The sequence below is a fragment of the Desmodus rotundus genome, chromosome 4 (assembly GCF_022682495.2).
Source record: "Desmodus rotundus isolate HL8 chromosome 4, HLdesRot8A.1, whole genome shotgun sequence".
Classification (NCBI taxonomy): Eukaryota; Metazoa; Chordata; class Mammalia; order Chiroptera; family Phyllostomidae; genus Desmodus; species Desmodus rotundus.
In genome coordinates, this window is record NC_071390.1 from 157,265,881 (window position 1) to 157,290,605 (window position 24,725).

General features: G+C 39.8%; 1 protein-coding gene across 1 annotated transcript in view; it reads right to left on the reverse strand.

Moving 5' to 3' along the window:
• The window catches only part of RHOH (ras homolog family member H), a 44,350-nt gene extending 40,091 nt beyond the window's left edge, over positions 1-4,259 (reverse strand). Inside the window, exon 1 of the mRNA XM_045183026.2 lies at positions 4,060-4,259. The gene's annotated coding sequence lies outside the window, so the exon portion shown is untranslated. The remainder of the gene's footprint in view (positions 1-4,059) is intronic.
• Between the last annotated feature and the right edge of the window lie 20,466 nt (positions 4,260-24,725).

Here is a 24,725-nt window from a genome sequence, read left to right on the forward strand (position 1 = left end):
GGGGGACACAACCACTCGATGTTTCTCTCTCTCCTTTCCTCTCTCTCTAAATAGCAATGAAAAAATGTCCTCGGGTGAAGATAAAAAAATTAAATAATATAATTTTTTAAAAATACTTAAAAATAAAAATACCAGTACCTTAGCTCTACCCCCTCCCAAGAGTTTAGTTTAATTTGTCTGGGTTGGGGCCTGGGCATCAATACAAACTCCCCCAATCATTCTAATACATCAGTACCACTCTGATAATGAGAAATAGAAGCCTAGGGAGAGCAGAAGGAAGGACAGTCCAAGCAGAGACAAGAGTATGTGCAAAGGCCCTGAGGTAGGAAAGAGTTTGGATTGTTCAAGAGAGTGAATGAGGATTAATGTCTCTGGTATGTAGCCTTGGCAGGAAAAAATGGTGCAAGATGAACATTCTCAGAGATGGACATTCAATTTCTAAGCCCATAAGAGACCTACGTGAGCCCTACGTGATCTGTTAATGTGCAGGAAGCACTCAATCTGCCAGGTGAGATCTTTGAGCCTCTGATGAGCACACTATCTTCTTCTAGAAAATTCTCTGTGGAAAGCCAGATTACCACCGTGATATATTCAGGTAAGCAGAACATATGGCCGGTGGGTACTTTATTTACCTCCAGTTTTGGTCAGCAGAAGATTTAGGACAGCTAATAAAAATACATACAGCTTGATAAGATAAAACAAATTTTTAAAAAAGAAATGAGAAGATGAGACCAAAAGAAATAAAGACAAAAAAAATTAAGCTAACACCAAGGGTGGGGTTGATACAGAAAAGGTATGCCGTGTGGTTCCTAAGCTCCTAAGCAGCTGGTCTGAAGCGGAAACACTAGAGTGCCCACTGGACAGCAATGAGCGCAGTGCTCAGGACGGGGAGGCCATCCTGGCTTCCCAGTGCTGAGACCACAGAGGAACTGCACTGTCATAGAGAGGACATCACCATCGACGTGAAACTCCGTCCTTAGACTAAACACAGCCAGCGACAACTCTTGTGAGGTGGTTGCTTATATTTTCCCTCAGTGTAGGCTGATTTTCTCTCACCAAGGAGTCAAGTTAGAGGAATTCAGGGAGCATGTAGGGGACGGTGCGCCTGGAGATTAGTGCAGTGTGTTCTATCCCAGGACGCAGTTTTGATGGGCCGATTTAATGCAGAGATGAAGAGTTGACTTCACATAGGCTTCAGAAAGTTCAGGATAAAAGAGTTTTCGCATCTGAGCTTCTAAAAGATTGGGGGTGGCAAAGGGTTTAACGTTGATTGTACTTCCAGCAAGAGACCCAGAGGCTTTCCTCGAGCCCCAGTGCCCCTGGGGAGAGCAGAGGCATCGGGCAAGGACCTTGCCCACCCGCACAGCCCCTCCACCTCCAGCAAAAGGTGTCCTTTGGGAAGCAAAGCGAGAGGCACCGCAAGCCTGGCTTCTAAGTCCAGGGCTGTGGGCCTCACATGTTTTCTTCACAACAGGTCCCACCTACTCCAGGGCCAGGGCCAGGGCAGATGGAGTGTGTCATCGGCAGCCCCAAGCACCCCCACTCTGCCCCGGATGGTGCTGGGAAGGGCACCGCCGTGTCTGCCTGCAGGTCTCCCCTTCCTGTCTTGGCTCCCCGCTGTCCACCCTTCCTCTTCTGATGCACTGGTTCTCTCTCTATGTGGAGTTGTAGTTTTAGAAGTTCTCACAGAGTCAGGCTTTGTGCTTCCTCCTGCTCCTCACAGTGAGAAACAGTTTGTCTTCACCTATAATTTAGTCTCAGAGTGGTGTGGGAGACGGTAGGGGACAACTTGCTACCCAACTTTCTTCCTTTCGTGAAAATCTCTCTTTTTGCTTCTCCCTCTCTTTCTCCACTCTCCTCTCCCTTCACTGCCCTCCCCCATTCTTCTAACAGACCAGAATAAGGGTGAGGGGAAGAAGCAAGTGACTTAAAATACATGTAGACACTATAGGCTCACACACACACACACACACACACACACACACATCCAAACATCTTGGTGTGCCAGTTCTGATGCTATACAGCCCAGCCTCGGGATAGAGGCAGGGAGAATCCTGGGGAATTCAGAGTGGTGGAAAGGAAGGAGATTTTACGTTTGGAGTTCCTAGCAGGAAGCAGACCTTGTTAAAAGCCATATTCCCGGAAGCCTTCCTTGACCACCACCCTGCCCCACTGCAAGCCGGGTCAGGTGCCTCCCTGGAGCTCCATGGCCTCTGGGAGCGCTCCCCAACAGCCCTGTAGCAGCCACTTGGGAGGCCCTCAAGGCCCAGGGCCTGCCTTGCTCGCTGGTGCATCTCAAGCACTAAACAGTCACTTAAGAACATTTGCTGGGCACAGGCGATGGGCGGGGGGGAGCGGCGGTGCAGAAAGGGACATCTGTAATAGTGTCAACAGTAAAAATAAAAAATAAAAGAGCCATTTGCTAACCAATAGATTGATTCTATCACCTAATCTTCATAATAGCCCTCTGTGGTAAACATTTTAAAGTATATTTCACAGCCAAAGAGACCTCAAGTGGTTAAGTAAAACTCTATAGCCTCCAAAAAGCAAAACACAGATTGACCATCAGTGCTGGCTCTTCACACCACTGTGTCTCAGTGAGAGAGCTGGGCTGGAGCGGGGAGGGCGAGGCAGCCTGAGCCCCTAGGCCAGGGCTCCATTTCTCTCTCCCGAGTGCCCGCCTCTGAGATTCCCATGCAAACTCAACCCACTAAAGGTAGAGACATGCTTTCTCAAAGCACCTTTGTTTGAAATGTCCTCTGATGCGGCAGAGAAACAGCTTATTTTTTCTTTAACAGTCCCCTAAGAACAAGGACCTCCTTTACTGAGGATTTTTAAATATGACAACTCTCTGCATACCCTATATTCATGCATAAATGGTATTCTTGCTCATTGCAAAGATGCTCTGCCCCTTGTCCCAGAGAGGACTCAGTGACAAGGGTGATTGTAATGAACAGTAAACCTTGGAGATGTTGCCGATACCAAGTATTGACTGAATTATTTCTACCCTGGATTAGTAAGATGCTTGTCTTCTTCCTGTTAGCTTCTTAACTGAAATGATTTAGATTTAGTGGGGTAGCTTTTAGTGTTTGCACAGACCCTCATTTGTGACTTGTCGACTAATGAAATAAAATATTTCAGTGGGTTCTGAAGATGGAAAATATGTACTAAAGCCTTGTCTGAAGGCTTGCAGTCTTATACCCAGAGCATTAGTCATACTGTAATTGTTCTTACCCAGCTCCCCCCACCACTCAGGGATGAACAACTGTATTAAACCCAAACATGCATTCCTCGTGACTGAGAGATTTCATGATTGCAAAATGTTCACTGTTCATAAAAGAAAGCACTTAGCTCTGATATATAATACATCAGTGTCAAATACATTCCTATAAAATACCCTTTAAAATTCTAAATGTTAAAATATCTTAGAAATGCCACCAGCTAGAAATCACAGGAACGATTTCCTCCTTGTGCATTTTAATTCATTATGAACAATAGCCTCCAAACCAGATAATATCGTTTCAAACATCATCTAACTTCCTCTTCCAGCCATAACCATAAAAACATCATTTCCCCCGCTGTTATTTTCATCATCTATTTTCTCTTTAACTGCTTTAATGTAATATAACATACTGCTTTTTGTTTCAGTGGATGTCAGGTTCTCAGGACTCTCAACTGCCATTTGGTCTGCCCTGTGTCACTATGTTTATCTAGCAAACATTTGCACCCTGCTTCACTTTATGACAGAGCTATAATTCATAACAATGCAGGGCCTTGTTGCAGAAGAGGACAGCACCCAAAGTAATCATTCAAGCTGTGCTCTAAAGTTAAGGTACAACTTTTTCTTTTTATCTCTCAAAGCACAGCTAATGTAGCCAAATGGCCATTCCACTGGGTAGTTCATGCACTTTTTCAACGTTGCAGACACTACTCAAAGCGCCTCTAGAACCTTTGTACAACACCCTTCAGACACAATTTAATAAGCTACAAAAGGAAACCAGTTTCACTGCATTCTATGCACAACTTATTTTTGACTCAAAATATAATCTGGCCACCCACCTTATTCGCTGGATGTAGCTCCCAGGGGCTGCCTCCCAAAATCAAATCCACCAGAAAAAGGCTAAGATTTGCTATCATTGAAGAAATTTAAAAGAACGTGCCTCAGGCTCTGAGAGTAAATCCACAAGAGGAGTTTGAAACATGATGTAAGAGCAGGACCTTTGGGCCAAGTGCACGAACACCCAAGGGACTTCTGCAAAGCACACTCCATTCACTCTGATGTAGAAGTTATGCCTCGTTTAAAAAAGAAGCAGGAGAAGGCCATGCCCGTTTCTGCGCGCATTCAGGTTTTACCCGTTGCCTTGATAGGGATCTTCGGTTTGGGCTCAAACATCACAGGGTAACTGCAACTCCGTGCACCTGCTCAGAGACGGAGGTTGCAAATGTTTCAGTACTAAGGCAAAGCCAAGCGAGTGTTAACTTGCCATCTTTTCAAAATACCAGATCTCCTGCCTAGCTCCAGAGGGAACAGGTTGAACCTTGTACCCAAAGACAATCTGAAATTTCAGAGAAAGCATAAATTGGGATTCAGACACAGCAAGATTCAAATCCCACCTCCACTTACGAGCGAGGATGAGGCTCTGATCTTCCCATCAGGAAAATGGGTATAATAATGTCCATCTGAGAGCAGTTTTATAAAAATCGCTATACAGTCCTTGGGATATAGTAAACAATACACAGTGGCTGATATTAGCCACCTGTGTTTTGGACTTTTGCCTTCTGGAGTTTTTTTCCTTCCTCCCTACCCCCTCTCTTAATAATAACTGTTGAATTTCAGAATCTGAGAAGCTTTGCCAGTGCCCACATTCTCATTGAGCTAAGTCATACAAGCTTACACGTGTGCATAGGATTCTAGTGCCAGGTGTTCACTGTCTCAGCAGTTTCAAAGGATCTAGAGGTTTTTAAATCAGGTTGTTAATGGTACTTTATTCCCTATGCATAATCTGAACAATCACAGACACTTCAGAAATGCCTTCTGTAGTCATCTGCTCACCACACTGCAAACACCTTAGAACGAGAATTTATCCTTTCTCTCTTCATTCAACAAATGTTTATTGAACCCTTGCTAGAATATTTTTTGAGCACGGTGCTAGGCTCTAAGGAGACGGCAGTTAACAATAACCACAAAAACAAAATAACTTGTCCTCATGAGTTCACATCTGATGGAGCGGTAAGCAGCGAACATGATAATTTAGTAATACAGCATGTTACAGGAGGCTGATGACTAAAAGGAAAATAAAGCGAGGAGGAGGGATAGAAACTTGGGCGGGTTGCATATTTAACTGGAGTGGCCAGAAAAGTCCTCAGTGAGATAAGAGAGGTAGGTCTTTTTTAAAAATAAATCCAACAGCCATTTTAATATTGAATGGTCCTTAAGATCAGCATTCACCCGTAGGTGTAATGAGCATTTGACCTCTCCACACTGCTGAGAGCTGTTTTCTCTTCGGGCCTACCGGGGAGGGAGGGGCTGACCCCCAGCTCCTGTGCAGCATTCCCAGCTGCCATGCTCACCGCCCAGCCCCAGCCCGCCACTAACTGCTCGCTTCCCCACCTTTCTGAGCCTGTCTGAGCCCCTTTGAACCCTTGTAAGCCATTTTCATGATGGGTTGCTGACAGGTAGAGAGAAAGATGACCAGAGCGATGTACCTGGTGGAAAACTCCAGGATAGTAGGGACTTTTTAGACACAGCGTCCCAGTGCTGTTCTGTCCTTCAGCTGGTTTCTGCGGCCTTGGTCTTTTTTACAAAGTCACAATAATAATAATAATAGTCACACTGACCTACTGTTTACTGAGCACGTCACATGTGCTAATTAAGCTCGTCTTCTTCCCTAACCACCCCAACAATTTTTGATCTTTTTGCAGAGGAAGAAACTGAGGCACAGAGAGCTCACGTATCTTGCTCCAGATCACACAGGCAATAAACAGCACAGCTTGATTCGACAGTCCACCTTTACATTTCCTTACGAGAGCAGCCAGTGGAATTTTGCCAATATCTTCACTGCCCTTGACTACAGAATACAATTGTATCACGTGAATGTTATTTGTTAGGTCTCTCACACCAGGTGGGTACCCAGCATCCCAAGCCTGTTTGCTTGATCCTGAATTCCACATGGTTCATTGACAAAGATTAATTTTAAACTTCAACAGCTGCTATTATTCTCATCCAAATATATATATTTTTTCTTCATATTTTTAAAAAATAATTCTTTGTCCCCCTTTGTCTTTCCCCCCCTAAGATGCCTCCCATTTCCTGCTTTAGTGTGTGAGCATAAATTTTAGACACATTCGTTCGTAGATGCTATTTTTATTAGCTATTGCCACTCTACAAATAAGCAAGAGGAACTTCAGCCCCTGCTGCCTAGTTATGCTGGACGCGAAGGTGAAGGATATGGGTAAAAATGGTTCCGTGTGCACTCTGGGGCAAAGCTCCAGACGCTGCTACAGGTGTACACTGATTTACAGAGAAGGCATGGCACTGTCTTCTGAAAATCGCAAGAACTAGAACTGATATGGCTTGTCAGTTCCTAGTCTCAACATACATTTTATAGGAACATATAACTAATACAGGGAAGTTGAAAATAAGTTGACCAGTGGTGTTTTAATTACATATAGCAGTTTTAAATATATTTTTTGCACAAGTGCACAGAATATCTGTAGATTTTTGGCCTTGGATGAATGTAGTTGTTTTTGTTTTAAGATTCCATTCACAATATCGAAAATGGTTAACAAAATTGGGGACCTCTTTAAGCGTACCAGAAAGCAGCAACAGTCCTTATGCTGCTGTTTACTCCAACAGAAAAAGTAGATCTGACTTGTTGTTAAGTCTGAAATGGTTTGGCCTGAGCTTTGGGAAGCCAGATTCAGATTCCCCGATCCCTGCTTCCTTGCCAGTAACTCCTTGTCCTGGAAACACCCACTTGCTCAAATGGTAACTGTTGAGTCAACTGAGTAAGACTGTGAATTCCACTCACTGTAACACTGAAGCAGGCTTCGTGGAGAGAACTAGTTTGAAACATCTGTGTGACCGTTTGTACTTATTTATAAATTGTCATTAGGCCCACAGGTCACCCAGCTGAGACCTGATACCAGCTGGCTTTGCTTATCAGGAGAGATAGTCATGGCTCAGTGAAAGAGGGACAGGCTGGACAGTGGGGGAAATCCTTTCCTTCTAGAAGGCACTGATTTCCTTTCTTTGTTGCTGGTGGCTCAGTCCTCAGACGGAGTCCTCAGCTCACTATAAATCAAAACATATTTCATGATATAAGAACATACTCACAATATACTACTGTTAAGTGAAAAATAAGTAGGATACAAAACTTGAATTTGAATTCAACTTGTTATTATATATTTATATGCCAGGGGTGTCAAACTCATTTTCACATCAGCCTCGCAGTTGCCTTCGAAGGACTAAATGTAATTTCAACTCTTTAACAGTTAAGGAGTAGTTACATTTATACAGTCCTAAAATTATTTCAGCCCTTTGAATGCAACCGCGAGGCTGATGTGGCCCCTGGTAAAAATGAGTTTGACACCCCTAATATATGCAAACATTAATAGAGGTAACCTCTGGGTGATAGGATACACATGATATTTATGTTTTCCTTTTCTTTGTTTTGTACTTCCCAAATTTTCTTTTTTTAAATTAAATTTGTTTAGGTAACATTGGTTAATAACACTATAAATATCAGGTATATAAAATTATAATTTGATATCTGCATACTCCATTGAGTACTCGCCATCCAAATTCTACTTTCCTTCTGTTACAATATATTTGCCTCACTTTCCCCAATTCTCTCTCCCCAAACCCACCTTCCCCTCTGGTAACCACCATTCTGTTGTCTGTGTCTATGAGTTTGTTCCTTTTTGGTTTTTGGTTTATATTCTACATGAGTGAAACCACACAGTTTTTGTCCTTTTCCATGACTTATTTCACTTGGTATAATACCCTCAAGATCTATTCATGTTGTCAAAAAGAGTAAAATACCTAGGAATAAACCTAACAAAAAAGGTGAAGGACCTATACACTACAGATTACAAGACATTGTTCAAAGAAATTGAACAATATACAGAGAATGGAAAAATATTCCATGTTCATGCTTTGGAAGAACTAGCATTGCTAAAATGTCCACATAAACTAAAGCAATCTACAGATTCAATGCAATCCTTATATATCCCAATGGTATTTTTCATAGAAATAGAACAAAAGGTCCTTAAATTGGTATGGTACCACAAAAACCTCAAGTATCCAAAGCAATCCTGGGGGTGGGGGGTGCATAGAAGGGAAGCTGGAGGTATCACACGCCTTGATTTCAAACTATACTACAAAGATATGGTAATCAAAACAGTATGGTATTTCAGAAAAGCAGAGAACAATGAAACACAAATGAGATCCCAGAGATAAACCCACACTTATACGAGTAACTAATTTACAACAGAGGAGCCAAAAACATACAGTGAAGAACGGAAAGTCTTTTCAGTAGATGGTGTTGGGAAAACTGAACAGTCAATCGCAAAAGAATGAAACTAGACTCCTATCTGACACCAGGCACAAAAATTAACTCAAAATGGATTAAAGACTTGAATGTAAGACCTAAAACAATAAAATACATGGAAGAAAACATAGGCACTAAGCTTCTGGGCATTGGTCTCAGAGGTATTTTTGTGAATTCTGACTCCAAAGGCAAGGGCAATTTATTATAGCAAAAATAAATGAACGGGACTACATCTAACTAAAAAGCTTCCATACTGCAAAAGTAACCAAGTTTTCTATAATAAGTACCTATTATTTTTTTAAGCCAGATGGAAAAACCATTGTTGATTTTTTAATGGCATTGAGCCAGTTTACCTAAGTTTTCTCCATAAACACTTTCACGCCTTCAGTTGCGATATGTTTTATGTAACAACCCGTGCTTTTATAGCAGTTGGTGCTGAGGAGACTCACTGAACCACAGCTGAAGCTTGCAAAGTCATCTTCCTCTCCAGGGTCACATTTAGATGATTCCAACCAGATGCAAATTCCACTTCCACATAGACTCCAAAACAAGAAATACCAGAGATTTTCACATGAAACCTCCTGAAATCCTGTCTTAAATTTTCCTTAAGATGGAAATCATAGCTGGAAGATACATCCTAGGCTATCGAGCAGCTTTGCCTTCTCATGGGAAAGATAAGGGGGTACTCAGAAATAGAAGAGCGTGGTTTCCGGGAAATTTATTCCGTGTCTGAGCTCAGAAAGAAAGAGGTAGTGGGAAATGCTCGATGCTCATCGGAGGAAAACATGTTTGTGACGAGTGCACTCATGGATTGCGAGACTTGGTTTCAAACTCAGCCTGCTGTTTTCTTGTTATTATTACACAAATTATTGTAGCTGCATATTTTTTAATCATTTAGGGGAAGGGGAAGTATTTCTGTAAATTCTCCTTAATGAATCCTTTCTGTTGAAATGACATTGAAAATCATACGTAAAATTTCAAGGTTAATCATAAACAAATATCTATTCTCTTTACCTTTTTAACCTCATAAACCTTTTAAAAAGCAAAATTTCTATTAGAACATTTTTCCAAATAAAAATTTTAAGTTCTCAAGTTTTTATCAAAAACAAAATGCTTCTTTTAATTTTGAGCAAACCTGTCCTTATGGTGTTTATTATTCAAAATATAAAATAATACTGTTTTTACTCCCTGTAAATCCTGTTTTTTAAATTAATGAGATTTTTTTTAGTGTTTTGGAAGGAAGATATTAAGTTACCAAGTTTTTAACTCTGAACTTTTGGTTTGGGGAATTAATTTGCAACTTACAAGTACTTCTATGTGTATTATCATATTTGTTCCTTACAAGATCACTGTAACATAACAAAAACCGGTATTTTTATCAGTTTCAGCAATCTCATTTTATGAGAAAACAGAAATTCAAAAAGGTTAAACAATTCGAAAGAACTCTGTATGTCAATTTACTTCTAAAGCATTTTCCCTACCAGAAAACAAATTACTTTTCCCAACTGATTTCTTAAAACACAGTAAGAGGTACACATTGATTTAAAGAGAGATAAACAAAAAATCAAGAAAAATCTATCATTTTAAAAAGATCATGGAATAATTAATATAAAGAATATAATATAAAATGAAAGTACCTATAAAATAAAATTCTAATTTCATATGAAAAAATTATTAATACATCTGAAAGATTAAAAATAATTATATAAAATAATAATAGTGATCATCTACAATGGTAAAATTAGAAATCATTTTGTTTACTTTTTAAAAATATTTTCACACTGGAAATTTTAACCATCAATAAATATCAACTCTAAAATCAGAAAAATAAACATTACAAGTTATTATTATTATTTTTTAATCCTCACCTGAGGACATGTTTCTATTGATTTTAAAGAAAGAGGAAAGAAAAGAAAGAGAGAGAGAGAAACATTGATGAGAGAGAGAAACATCAGTTGGTTGCCTCCTGTATATGCCCCAACTGAGGATCGAACCTGAAACCTAGGCATGTGCCCTGACCAGGAATCAGACCAGCAAACTTTTGGTTCACTGAATGACGCTCCAACCAACTGAGCCATGCAGCCAGGGCATCAGTTATTTTTAATCAAGTGCTATAAACATACAGTTTATTCTCTTCAGTGATTTTCTAATGCATTGTTTCACTTCAGTTTTTTGGTTTGCTAGCAATTTTTTATTAAAAAAAAAGGCAGATGTGGTTTCAATGTTTAAAAAAAAGTATTGTGAAATCACAGTGCTATATTTTGAGGGCTTGGTTCTCTATTCTTTTCCACATAGCAATATAGGGCAGGTTTTGAGACTTTAACCTGAAAAACCATTTCTGTGGTTTGCTTTGTCTCCACAATAAGCCCCAATGTTTAACTGTTAACTCAGATGACTACCCGCCCCAATATTCATTTCTTTTTCCTTGCTAAAAGAACCTCTATTTTGGAATGGGCAACATGTCCCAAATCAGGGGATGAACCATGATGTCCAGTCTAAGACAGTGAAAGAGAATCTTCAGGTTCCTGGCTTCCCCGTGTCCCTTGCAGCTATGGGTTCCCACGTGACCTGGTTCTAATCAGTAAAATATTCAAGAACGGCTTTTGGGTGTTCCTAGGAAAGGTGTTCCTAACCAGTTAGAGCAGGAAGACACAGTCAGAAAACACCTGCCTTCCTTTCATGCTTTGGGGGTTGTCTTATGGGAAAGTGATGCTCTGAGAGCAGACCTCTTAGCACAAGTGGAAAAGCCCAGAAAACCATAGAGATGCAAAGACAGAAGCCTGACAGTGTAGACCCACTCACTGCCTCTTAATTTTTATTATGAGATCATTAAATGCCTGTATTATCTAAGCCACAGTTAGTTATTCTAATATGTGACACTGAATATCTTCTCAGTGCAGTAACAAATGACAAAAATTTGAAGATGAAGCTACCAACATCTTACAAAATGTAACAAAAAACCTTAGCCCATACCAACCTAAATAGCCAAGTATAGAATGGCATTTAGAAATGGTAAAGTATACACAATATTGTTTACCAAATACAGATTGGCAAAAAAGTTCATTTGGTTTTTCCATAAAATGGCTCTCGTAGCGCTTAGTTGTCTTTAACTTCATTCAAAACAATTTTGTTAGATTGTATTGTGACAGCTGTTATATCAGTGTGCATTAAAAAAGACTTATCAAAATTGGTGAATTTTTGTGTAGCCATTTTAATATTGAAGACGGAAGAAAATACACATTTTCAGCATATTATGCTTTATTATTTTAAGAAAGGTAAAAACACAACTGAAACACAAAAAAAAGATTTGTGCAGTATATGGAGAAGGTGCTGTGACTGATCAAACATGTCAAAAGGGTTTGTGAAGTTTCATGCTGGAGATTTCTCTCTAGACAATGCTCCAGTCGGGTAAACTAGTTGAAGTCAATAGCAATCAAATTCAGACATTAATTGATAACAATCACCAGTATACCACACAGGAGATAGCCAACGTACTCAAAATATCCGAATCAATAAAGTTATTGGTGAAAATGAAAAATATGCCTTTTATTTTATGGAAAAACCATATGGACTTTGTGGCCAACCCAATATATCTCAATAAAGCTGAGAAACATAAAGAAATGGTTGGGTAGGTTATTTTACTGTGATATTACACAGTCATTTAAAAATAATATTTAGAAAGGCAATGTGGCCACATGAAGAGATGCTCATGATGTAAAGTTATGTTAAAAAAAAAAAAAAGAAAGAAAGAAAAGACGGGATTGTATGTGCACTGTGATTATAGCCATGTTTTCCAAGACTGTGAGGAAACAAACCCAAACCACTAGCAGAAGTTGTCTTAGGCACACAGACTGTTTTTATTCATTCTTCTCTTTTCTAAATATTGGGCCATATAGGTTATCATTTTTACATTAAAAATATAAAATGAAGTCACATATAAACAGGGAATATAAATCACCGGAACAATCTGTATAAAATATAAGAATATTTTATAGTCAAGCTAGGGAGTTTGATTTTGGCCCTGACCGGTGTGGCTCAGTGAGTTGGGCGTTGTCCTGCAAAGTGAAAGGTCACTGGTTTGATTCCCAGTCAGGGCACAGGCCTGGGCTGCGGGTTTGGTCCCAGTTGGGGGCATATGGAAGGCAGCCCATCAATGTTTCTCTCTTGCATCAATGTTTCTCTCCTCTTTCTCCTTCCCTTCCCCTCTCTCTAAAAATAAATAAATGAAATCCTAAAAAAAAAAAAAAGAATTTGTTTAGCTTCTCTATTGCCAAAATCAAACTCCCTAGCTTGACTTTCAAAGTCCCCGAAAGTGCACGTGGCCCTGCCCACCCTCGGAGCCTGATCTCCCACCACACATCCTGTTCCAGCCACAGTGAGCACTGTTTGTGCCTCTGCACATGTCCTTGCTCTCCCTTGCACTCGAAGTAAACATCAATGGTTGTGGCAGAGACTGCCGGTTACTCCCCCAAATCCCTTTCTTCAGCAGTAGAAAATAATTTCCAACTGAGCAATTTGCAACCCCTATTAAAAACTCTATGTCCAGTCTTTCTTTCAGCTGGTTGTAGTCATGTGACTTTGTTCTGGCTACCGAGGTGTGGGTAACCTTCAGGAATGTCCTTAATAGGAAGGGATGCTCTCCTTTGTCCTTTTCTTCTTAAACCCTTATTTTGAACAGCCAACTCCGACCATGAAATAAAAGCCATGAGTTGAGGTTGGAGGAACATGATAGCAGAAGGGGCTGGGTCCCTGCTCAGCGGCTGCCACACCAGCCCTGCAGTACCTACCTACCTCTGTGTCATCTGTATAGAAGGGAGAACTAGACTCCTATCTTGCATATCCCCCGTATTGTTTTTGGGTTTTCTATCACACATAATAATCTAACCTAATCCTAACTGACATATTAATGTACAAGAGAAAGTAGTCACAAAAATGCTTTCAGAAGAGGGATGCCAATAATATCTCTGAACTGCAATGCAGAGGAAATGAATAGAAAGTTGGGACTTTGGGGCTGGCATGCTAAGGGCTGAAGTAGAGACAGGGGCTGGCCATATAGTGAGAAGTCAGGGCCACCAATGACTGTCTGGGGGAGGAATGGAACCAAGATTTGGCCAAAGAAGTTCTAGGAATAAAGATGACTAACATTAAACATAAGTCATCTATTACACTCTGCTATAATATAATTCCATAACGTTACCACCAAATTCTCAGTAAAAATCTAATATGCACAGAAGCCTGGAGTGAGCAGGTTTTCTGGGAAATCAAGGAAAAGGGGTCAGGCAGGGAAAAACAGCAGAAGTGAAACGCCAAAAGGCTGTCCATTCATTGGAAGCTGGATATCAGAGCTTATAAATGAGCATCAGCCTCCCCAAATCCTCAGGAAAATGGGTGGAAACGCTGTACTTCCTGCTTAATATGGAATGATTTTTACAGCCAAAATTGTGCATATATTTGCGTGTTTAATGATAAATTTGCATATGTCTCCATATTTATACCAGAAACAGAGTCATTCTAGACATATTGTTTTGCAACTTATTTTTGTTTTCTTTTAACCGATCAATATGCTGTGGCTATCTTTCCAAATAGGTCAAACTTACCCTTTAATGACAGCATAGTATGCCATCGTATGGGAGTGCTTAACTAATCTAGTCCACAATGAAGAAAATTCACCTTTGCTATTGCCAACAGTGCTGCACTTGGACAAAAGCAATGGAACACTCGAATGCAGGAGGAGCTAGTAAGTATTCCCGTGGAATAAAGACAGGAAGAGAATGTGCAGCCTTTCAGAGTAGGTCTATTTTGTATTGTAGCAGATATTGCCAAATTACTTTCCAGAGAAGTCCACCCATGATGTATGAGAGTGTCTCTTGGCCTCCACCCTCACCACACCCGATGTCATAAATCTTTTCAGTATTTTTCAGCTGAAAACTGGTATCATGCTAATTATTAGTGAGATTCAACATCTTCTCACATATTCGCTAGTCAGTTCTCTTTTCTGAAATGCATATTTATACCTGTGTTTGTTTTCTGTTGAATTGCTTATTGTCTTCATATTGTTTTAGAAAATTTGTTTATATATTAAAGATAGCAATAATTTGTCTATATACTTTTTACAAAAACATCTCAAGGTCTGTTATCTCTCTTTTAATTTTGTTTATGGTGTCTTTTGCCATGCCCAAGTTTTTAGTTTTAGAGGTTCCTTAGAAACACTTTACCACTCCAAAATTTAAACAATATTTTCCTATATTTTATGATCTATTGTTCTTTCAAAATTACATGGCAATAATGGACTAGTTAAGAGTATAGTCTTCTAACAGCACCCTGACTGAGTTCAAATCTTGACTACTCTGTGTAACCTCAGCAAAGTTACTGAGCTTCTTTGTGCCTTGATTTTCTCAGCTGTTAAATGGGGATAATAATCACATCTACACCTGGTAGGGCTGTTGTGAGGACTGAATACGTTGGCACATACCAGGTGTTTGGAACACTCTTTGCAACACAGTTTCCATTACTATTATTTTGCTGTGTCTTAATGACAGTAATTTTCCAAAATGTTTTCATATCCGATATGACCCATAAATAAACACTCTAGAAATGCATCTAATCCTTATAAATGGTCTTAACATTTCTGCCACCTGCCTATAGCCATAAAAATGAAACTCCGCAGCTGAAGACAGAAAACCGAAGACTGCAAATGAAAAGGAGACAGCAAATCGAATTGAAATACCAGCTGCAAAAACTCAAGTTATGAGCAAATAGAAAAGCATAGACAGGAAGGATGTGTTTCAACTGTGAGCCTTGTCCTGCTAGGGCTCTCAAGCAGCAGCTGCACAAACCTGCCTTATCCCATCTGAGGCAAATGTGCCACTCACATTCAAAGGCAGCTCATTTCCTATACAGTTAACAAATACATTTAGCAAGTCCCACTGGACAACCTTTTGTTCAAACCTCTCAGACACTTTGGTTGGTCCTGGCAACTTTTCATTGTTATCTGAAGAGCCTGATCACGTCCTTATTGAGCACTGCTGCTGGGAAACCAAGACCGTGCGTTGTTTTCACACTGATGAAGCACACCCATGTTTTGTTTTGTTTTAAGATTTTTATTTATTTACTTTTAGAGGCAGGGGGAGGGAGAGAGAAAGAGAAGGAGAAAGAAAGGGAGAGAAACATCAATGTGTGGTTGCCTCTCATGTGCCCCCTACTGGGGACCTGACCCACAACCCAGGCATGTGCTCTGACTGGGAATCGAACCAGTGATCCTTTGTTTCCCAGAACGGCACTCAACCCACTGAGCCATACCAGCCAGTGCCCATGTTTTGTTAATAATCACTGAAATCTACCAGAAAGGCACATGCTGCCCTGAGTACTGCTAGTTCTTCTTATAGTTCTTTAATCTCTTCCATATCTGTGAGTATATTTTTTGTGTCTAAAGCTGAGTGTGTTTTTCTTCTCTTTTCTGGGTGAGTCTTACAGGAGGTTTTCTCTATAACATTTATATATCTTGAGGAACAGCTTTGGATTTTACCTACCAATTCTTGTTATATTTTTCTGTTCTAATTCATTCATTTTTAACTTTATCTCTCATTTGTGGTGACACTGACAGGTCACAGGAGGGTAAAGGTGGCTTTTAGATTGTGCTCATTTCCGAGCAAAAAGTTCATTCCCGTTATTTTCTTTGATTTATTTGGTTGTTTTCTGGTTACTTAAGCTAAATGCTCAGTCATTTTCTTCTCAGTTACTCTCATTTCATAATAAAAGCATCTAAATTGTGGCAATTTTATTTGCATTTCCAAGGACAGGGGGACCCCAGCAGACATCTAGGCTATACAGGAGATAAAAGTAGAGTTGCTCTCTCAGAGTAAGGCCTGTGAGCCCGAGGACTGCAGAGAAAATGGCAGGACGTAGAACTGAGAGCACCTGGAAGGAGACCCAAAGTCCTACACTCTACAAATGAGGGACCTGAGGACAGAAAATGAGATCATTTGTCTGACATTAAAAAGTTTCCTGTCCTCTCACTGAGTCTGGGCTCTAGTTGAGCAAGAAGTCTTAAAAAACAAAGCAACAAAGAGCTACCTCCTTCCCTCCCATCCTTCCCTTTGTGTGGCCCCAGACCACCCAATGTCCCAGAGAGCCTAGTTAAGCTTTCACTGTCAACCCCAATCCGGAACAGTGGGGGAATTCTGTTTTCAAAGTTGAGCTTCACTGGGCACTTCCCCAGGCCGCCTCCTCCCCTGCAGGTTGAAGACTGGCTGGAAATTCTGGAAGGCAGAAAGAACAAGGCCCTTGCAGGTAACATCTGCTTTGACTGCGAATTCTAGGTGCAAGCACATGGAGCTTGAGTAATTAAAGGTCACTCAGTGAAAAAAGATATGCCACAATTATTTGGGCCTTTTTTTTACAGTTCCCAGTCTCACATTTTCTCCCAGTCACCACAGAGTGATTTCATTGCCTTCCTCTGTCATTCTTCACCAGAGCTGGGGGGGGAAGGGCAGCCAGTATCACCATGGGAGGTTTTCAGTTGAAATGATACACTCACCACTCCTTGAGAAATGAACGATGATCTAATCAAAGAAGAGGGGAGATGACGAAAGATAAAAAGGAATCTAGGAATCTGTATTTGGAAGTGATTAGAGATGGGGACACATGTTCATCCCATGACCAATGATGAAAACTTTGACCAGCATGACAGTCCCAAACCAGGAAAACAATTACATCGCAGTAATCCCTATTATGGCATATGTGTATAACTATGGTAACTACTATTAATAACATGAGAAAAGATGCATGGTTTAACTTTCATTGTAAAATGGGAAGTGTGTGTGTGTGTGTGTGTGTGTGTGTGTGTACAGGGTCCAGCAGAAGTAACGCCTGCTTGAGTGTGGTTGGTAGGGTAATAATATGGGTGTAATAACTTATAATTTTAATTTGAACATTCCACCTAAAATGTCATATGATATGCTTGAGTGTTATATTGTTACGTTACAGAATTACATGCTTATGATTTTGTAATAAAATATCTTGTAATAAAAAAGGGACATTACTTGTTCTAGACTCTGTATATTATCTCAGCTGTTCGCTTAGCAAAAAAGTTCACATCCATAGCAAAAAAGTTAGATGGGAAAACCACCAAAATGTTAGCAGACTTTCATTGTGAATGGGATTAATGGAGAGTTTTTAAATTCTTTTCTCTTTCTACTTTTTGGCATTTTTAGTGTTTTTCTCACAAGCATTGTTGCTTTTAAATTCAGAAATCAATCAAGAAAGGTTTAAACCTTCAAATCTGTACCTTTTTTCTTATAATCAGTTCTGGAGGAAAAAAAAGAAGGAAGACAGAGAAGGGGAGTGGGAGGAAGGACAGGGGAGGGGTCGGAACGGGAGAAAAAGGTCCTAACTCAGAGAAAAGGAAGTATTGTTGGTTTACCAGTAAGAGTGATATTCAAAACATTTAATGAGTGTCTGGCCCAGGTTCCACACAGTGAGAACACAATCTGATGAACCTAATTTGGAGCATCATAGATTCAATAGAATCATTCATTTGGTCAACACACATTAATATCACCATGGCCCGGCCCCATGCTGGCTAGTGGGAGACTGTCATATTTGATATAATACACGTGGTTGGGAAAGTTGCAGTGACACGGTCACTCTTGGACTTCAACAGCCACAGCTGGCTTGAATTAACCCAAACCCACTGCACTAGTCTGCTAGGGCTGCCATAACGAAGTACTGCAGGCTGGGTGACTCAAACAACAGAAATTCATCATCCCACAGGTCTGGAGGCTGGAAGTCCCAGATCAAAGTGTCAGCAGGGCTGGTCCTTCCGAAGGCTGTGAGGAAGGGATCTGCTCCAGGCCATTCTCCTTGGTGTGTAGCTGGTCATCTTCTCCCTGGGTCTCTCCACATTATTTGCCTTCTACGCATATCTCTGTGTGCAAATTTCACTTCATAAGGACACCAGGGTATATGGATTAGGGACTACCCAAATAACCCCACCTTAACTTGATTATCTCTACAAAGACCCTATCTCCAAATAAGGTCACTTTCTGAGGTACGTGGGGTTATGCATTTTGGGAGGGCACAATTCAACCCATAATGCCCACCCACACCTTAGAGGATAATTCAAAGCTAAACCTAAATGTCATCACAAAGCCTTGACCCGCTCCTCTGGCCGTGTTGAGTGAGGACTGCCACCCAGTATCATCCCTGGGAGCAAAGGCAGCAAGGACACCAGTCCCAGCAGCAGGTTAGGCACAAGATGGCACTCACCCTGCCCAGTGCATGGCAGCCTTGCCCTGGGGCTCAGCTCCCCTTTTCCTGTCTAGTTCCTGGTAGCAGGGATAGGCCCACAGCAAACAATGACAGTGATGGCATGTTCTGGCCTTTCACTTGGCAGGGGCTCACCAAGGGCAGCTTAAGACAGCTTAAGAAAAGCAGAAGCTGAGAAAATATGCAACCCAGCAAGACAGGCTACAACTAAATGCTTCTACCAAACCCTCGAATAACTGATAAAATCATTAAACTGGACACCAGTAAAAAAAAATATGCCAATCTACTTTCACTGAAAGATTAAAACTGAATTCTCAAACAAGTCCCAAAAAAGATTTGAATCTCTCCATTGTAAAAAATACATATTGTGTCACTTATTCCCTAGTTTGGATCCCTTTCCAACACACCAAAGAGGAACTAAAGTGGAAAAGACATCATGAAGAAAATGAGGATATTTGAAATCCAGTTGCACTGTCTTAAATGGCCCAAGACACATTAACTCAATACTTAATGCATAACTTGATATAGCTATTGAACAGGAAATGATCTCATTTGGTAGCATCTGGCCAAAAAGATAACAGTTGAAAAAATACATGCAGTCAATAATTTCTAATTAGAGCACAAAAATGGATGAGTTCTGCTGAGCTCATGCATGTATTCTTATTAGAGGTCTACATAGTTCATTTCTGTTTTCTTGGAAATCTCTCTATATATCACCACAAATGAGCACTTAACGTTGGGATGGAGTATGTGTAAGTGTGTATAGTGTCTAAGCGGACAAAAAAAAATTGAGGTTAATGATTGAGGGTGGATTAGAGTGAAGATTCCAAGTAATCCAACTGCTAAAATTTGGTGTAAAAAAGATACAGGGGCTCTCTTTAAATCTCAAAGGTATCTGGCTAGTACTCTGAACCTCGTGAGAAGTGTGAACCAAATGAAAGACACGTAGTGTTACCTGCTCTCTCGACGCTGTGCAGGGTTAATTTCTGACCTCTAGTGGTCAAGTTGTAAGAAAGCCCTCAAATCTCCAAAGGTCTAAAAGGAAGACAGTGGCCACAATTTCAGAGGGCATTGGTCTCTTTGACCTTGGGTAGTTAGTTCTAGGATATTCGTGAATTCCTTGACTGACTTCTGCTTAAATTCGATTTCAACCCTCATGCAAGAAAGCCTTATCCAAGAGCTCCAGACAAAGCAGTAGCCCTCGGGTTTGCACGCAGACTCTTGCTCTCCCCAGCCTCTTCAGAGTACTAATGATTAGGAGGAAATCCAAAAACAAGCAAGCAAAGAGAGGAAAGAAAGGTGTGGCTAACTGGTATATATCACTTAATCACACATAACAAACTGTTTCCCAAAACAAAAAGCCATACCGATGCACCAAAAGGAATGCGACATTTAGACATCTGAAAGTAATCCTTCCACTACCATTTATAATGAATTGAACTTAAATTTTTGAAACCACAAAGTAGATGTAACCATTCACACGTTGGTCCCACAGGTCAGAGATCACACCACTAAAGAGAAAGACTGCCAACACAATATTCTCTTTAAAACAACAGCGGAACATATATAAAATTTGGGAAGAGACATCTTTTTCAAGAAAAACAAAACTATCTTCCCTAATGACGAGTCATCGTTTTGACTCAAATACATTTCTATTAACATAGGTAATGAAACTGGAAATTCCCCGATCCTAACTAATCACAAGCGCTCCATAGAGAGAATGCCGCTGTGAAGCTCACCGCATCTGGCCCATATCGCAGCCCTTTCTACTGTCCTAAATTTTGTCTTTTCTAATCCACATACACAGGCAACCCTGCCACACCCACAGTCCATGTTTTCGTCTCCAATGCTCGCACTTTCTACGTAGGTAGGCCTGCCTGTACTTGTTTACCTCTGCGCTCCACCTAGCCCCTAAACCAGTGAACCACCTGCGCTCTCTTCCAGCACCTTCCCACTCTGCTGTGAAAATGAGCCATCTATTTCCTAATCTTTCTCCCAGTCCCACTTCTCCCCCCACCCCCAGCGACTGTGAGGGAGCCCAGGCTACCCTGGAAGCCCATGTTAAAAGCTCTAGCAGACAGCTCTAGCAAAGGTCTCAGTTAACAGCCAAACTGCCAGATGTGTGAGTGAATGAGCTTCAGATAATTCGACTCCTGCCATAGTCTCCCCCAGCTTTCACATCTTCCACATGAGGCCTCGGACACCCCAGGAAACACACCAACACGTCCACTGTGCTTGTAGTCGCTGCTGTTCTTTGTCCAGATTCCTCACTCACAGACCTCGCGAGAATAATCAAATTGTTGTTCTTCGTAAGTTCTGGGAACTTTATTACTCGGCAATAGATACCTGGAAAAGGACTACTTCATCCTTTCTAACGGCTGCATAGCGTTTCAGTGTGGCTATAATGTATCTTGTGCCATCACTTCCTTTGCAATGGCATTCACTTTGTTTCCAGTCTTTGCCACCACAAACATTACTACAATCAATGTCCTTGAATATATGTATATCTGGAGATTTATGCTTTTATTTCCATGAGAATTGTAAGCACAATTGCTGGATTAAATGTGTATTTTAATTTTCACTATTTTTTTTAACCTTCTGATTCATAATGAGTTTATCTTTCAGGAGGGTTATAGATTTATTTATCTTTTCTACTGTTTTCTACCTTTCATTAATGTAAGTCTTTCAAACTTAATGTCCTTTTCTACTTTCTTTTATGGGTTTTTTTTTTCTAATTTTTTAAAGATGAGCACTGAGTTCTTGTATTTCTAATCTTTGTGTACAGCTTTGCTGGGTCTTGTAGGGTTGGTTATGGTTTTCCTTTTATGCTTTAGAAAGTTTACAATTTTTAGTTTCTAATTTGATCCAAAGATTATCTAGGAGGTGGCCTTCTTAAGTTTCAAATAAATTAAATGGTTATATTATTTTTATCTTTTAAAATTTTATTTCTAATTTCATTAATTTACTTGAATTTCATTGGATAATGTGACCTGTAAAAATCTCTACTTTTAAATTTTTAATTGTTTTTTATGGCAAAGTTTATGGTCAATTCTTATAAATAGTCAATGGCCATTTGGAAACATGTATGTATTCTCTGTTTAAAGAGTATAAGATTCTGCATATATTTATTAAAGCAAATATGTTGGTTAGTCTTTGTATGGTCTTTTTTTTCTCTATTTGATCTCATTTACAAGAGGTATTGTGAAATCTAATTTCATGTTTATGAAGTTAACTTACATTGATAATAATCCTTTGGCTTAAATATATTTAGCTATTTCATGATGTTTGATGCGCATCTTCACGTTATGTCTTTTACAGGCAATGTGCTTCTTCCTGTTTATCAATAGTTCTACCTTGTCTGACATTGATATTGCTTCTCATAGTTTTGTTTGTTTGCACTTACGTCATATTGTTTTTCCAATCTCTTTATTTTAAAATACTTCTTCCTTATGTTACATGTGCTTGTAATATACAGCTGGCTTGGTGTTTAAGCTAATGTGACAGTCTGTCTTTTGATAGGGAAATTGAGCTAATTTACTTTTACTATAATCACCGATATTCTTGCTATCCTGTCTTGTTTATAATTATTATTGAACATTTCATTTTTTAAAAAGATTTTTTAAATTTATTTTTAGAGAGAGGGGAAGGGAAGGAGAGAAGGCAGAAACATCAATGTGTGGTTGCCTCTCATGCACCCCCCACTGGGGACCTGGCCCCCAACCCAGGCATGTGCCCTGACTGGGAATTGAACCAGCGACACTTTCGTTCACAGGCTGGTGCTCAATCCACTCAGCCACGCATGAACTTATTTCATTAATTTCCTTTTACCTTTAATTTATATTTACTAGCATTGTTATAATTTTTTCCTTTAATCTTTTATTTTTATTTATTTCCATTTTATTTTGAATGCAATGTTATTATTTATTTCCTCTTTCCCATTACTAATGTCAAAATATTACGCTTTTCCATTTCACTAGTGGTTCTTTTTTTTAACATGCATCATCAAACATAATTTATTACTGTTATATTTCCCCACATTTGTCTATTTCCTGATACTTTCCCTCCACCTCAATAAGATATTTTGGAATGCTTTTACGTTCCACTTCCCTCCCTCCAACTCCACCTCTTGGGTGTTGCTGCGAAATTAGCTGTCATTAGGTAAGTCTCATTTATCTGAAGAGTCTTTATTTTACAGTACACAGTCCTGGTCATTTTGTCATCATCCGTGTGTATTACAAACCTCATTGTTCACTCACCACTTTCTCCTTTCTCAAGACCTGTTCTCATTACTTCCTTGTTTAGTTAGAGTCCTCTTTTCATAGTTCCCTTAGACAGAGCACATCAGTTACCTATTCTTGGAAGCCTTACATTTCTGCATCCTGTTCACCCTGGCAGGGGAATGATGCTTGCTGGGAAAAGAGCTATTGGGTTACATTTCTTTTCTCTCACTGATTATAGATGTTATTCCAATGTCAGATGCCAATTTTTTTCCCTTTGTAAATAATTTCTTTTTTCTGTCTAGAAACATTAAGATTTTTATGTTTGGGATTCAGGAATTCTTCCAGAATAGGTTTAATTAAGGGTGTGCCTTTTCTCATCAATCCTGCCAAGAACTTGATTTTAACTGCAAATACAGCCTTCATTTAGCTCAGGAAAATTTGTATCTATTAAATTTGGCCTTTCCTTTGTAATTCCCTCGGAACCCCTACTACTCACATATTAGATGGCATGGATCTGTCCTCCCTTCTTCCGGTAGTTCAAGTATCCATTTAAGAATCTGAAAAGGTATATTTATTCTCTTCCTGATAATATTGGATCATCACATATCCGCTGAATTATTTGATAACATCTGGTATTAGAAAACAGTCTAAAGTGAAATATAATATATATATATAATTTGTGTATATTATTCATTCTATCAAGTAAACTTTCACTATATTTTTAAAATATGAATATATTAAATTGTGTTTTTAAAAAATATTCTAAAAGCAATAGTTTAAAAATTGGCTCAATGAAAGTAAAATTTCCCTCTCCTACCTCTGACTCCCTAGTTCTTATAGAGCTGTTCAAAAATTCTTCATGTGCAACAGATAAAAATTATTACCGTGGGTACATGCATAGCTTCTTTACATCCGCCAAACACACAATTCTGACATATACACCCTGACTCCTTCCCACCTCCTACATTCCTACCACCCACTGCCTCATTCTGCAGGTCAGACAAATAGGGAGGGGCCTTATAAGTCAAAAGGCAAAGAAGTTGAGGTAGGAGATTTATATTCAAAAGGCCCAGGTCTACTCACTACAGACAGAGAGAAAATATAAAAGAAATGGAAAGAAAGAGGGGGGGGGTGGTGAGTGAGGCCCAGCACTGGCAGAGAGCAGGGAGGGTTTTGATGGACAGAAGAGAGTGAGAAAGATCGGGACAGAGGCTTCCTGGTGCCTACCGGTTGTGAGTGGAAGACAAGAAGTCTGTGGGAATGCAGACTTAAAGAGCTGCTCCTACAAATGGTTATGTAAAATACCAGTGTTTACATGAGGCCTTTGAGGAATACAAATAAAGATTAGAATTACTTTTAGTGTGTCTTCTGAACATGATACCCTCTGAGGTGGAGTCATTGGTGTCCAGGATCTGTTCTTTTCACTCTATGTGTGAGTTGCATTTGTGTGTGTGTGTGTGTGTGTGGAAAGCGATGTATGGTATATAAGTGTATTTATCTACGTATGTCCTTTTTAAAAAACACAAACGGGATCATAGTGTAAGTACACTTATGTACTGGGCCCCTTTTCCCCTTAAACATGTAGACTGATTTATTTATATCCTGCCTTCTCACGAAAAAGATTCGAGTTAGTTAACAGTGAAATCACAGGCACAGGACCTAAAATTATTAACCTAACTCCAAGGAC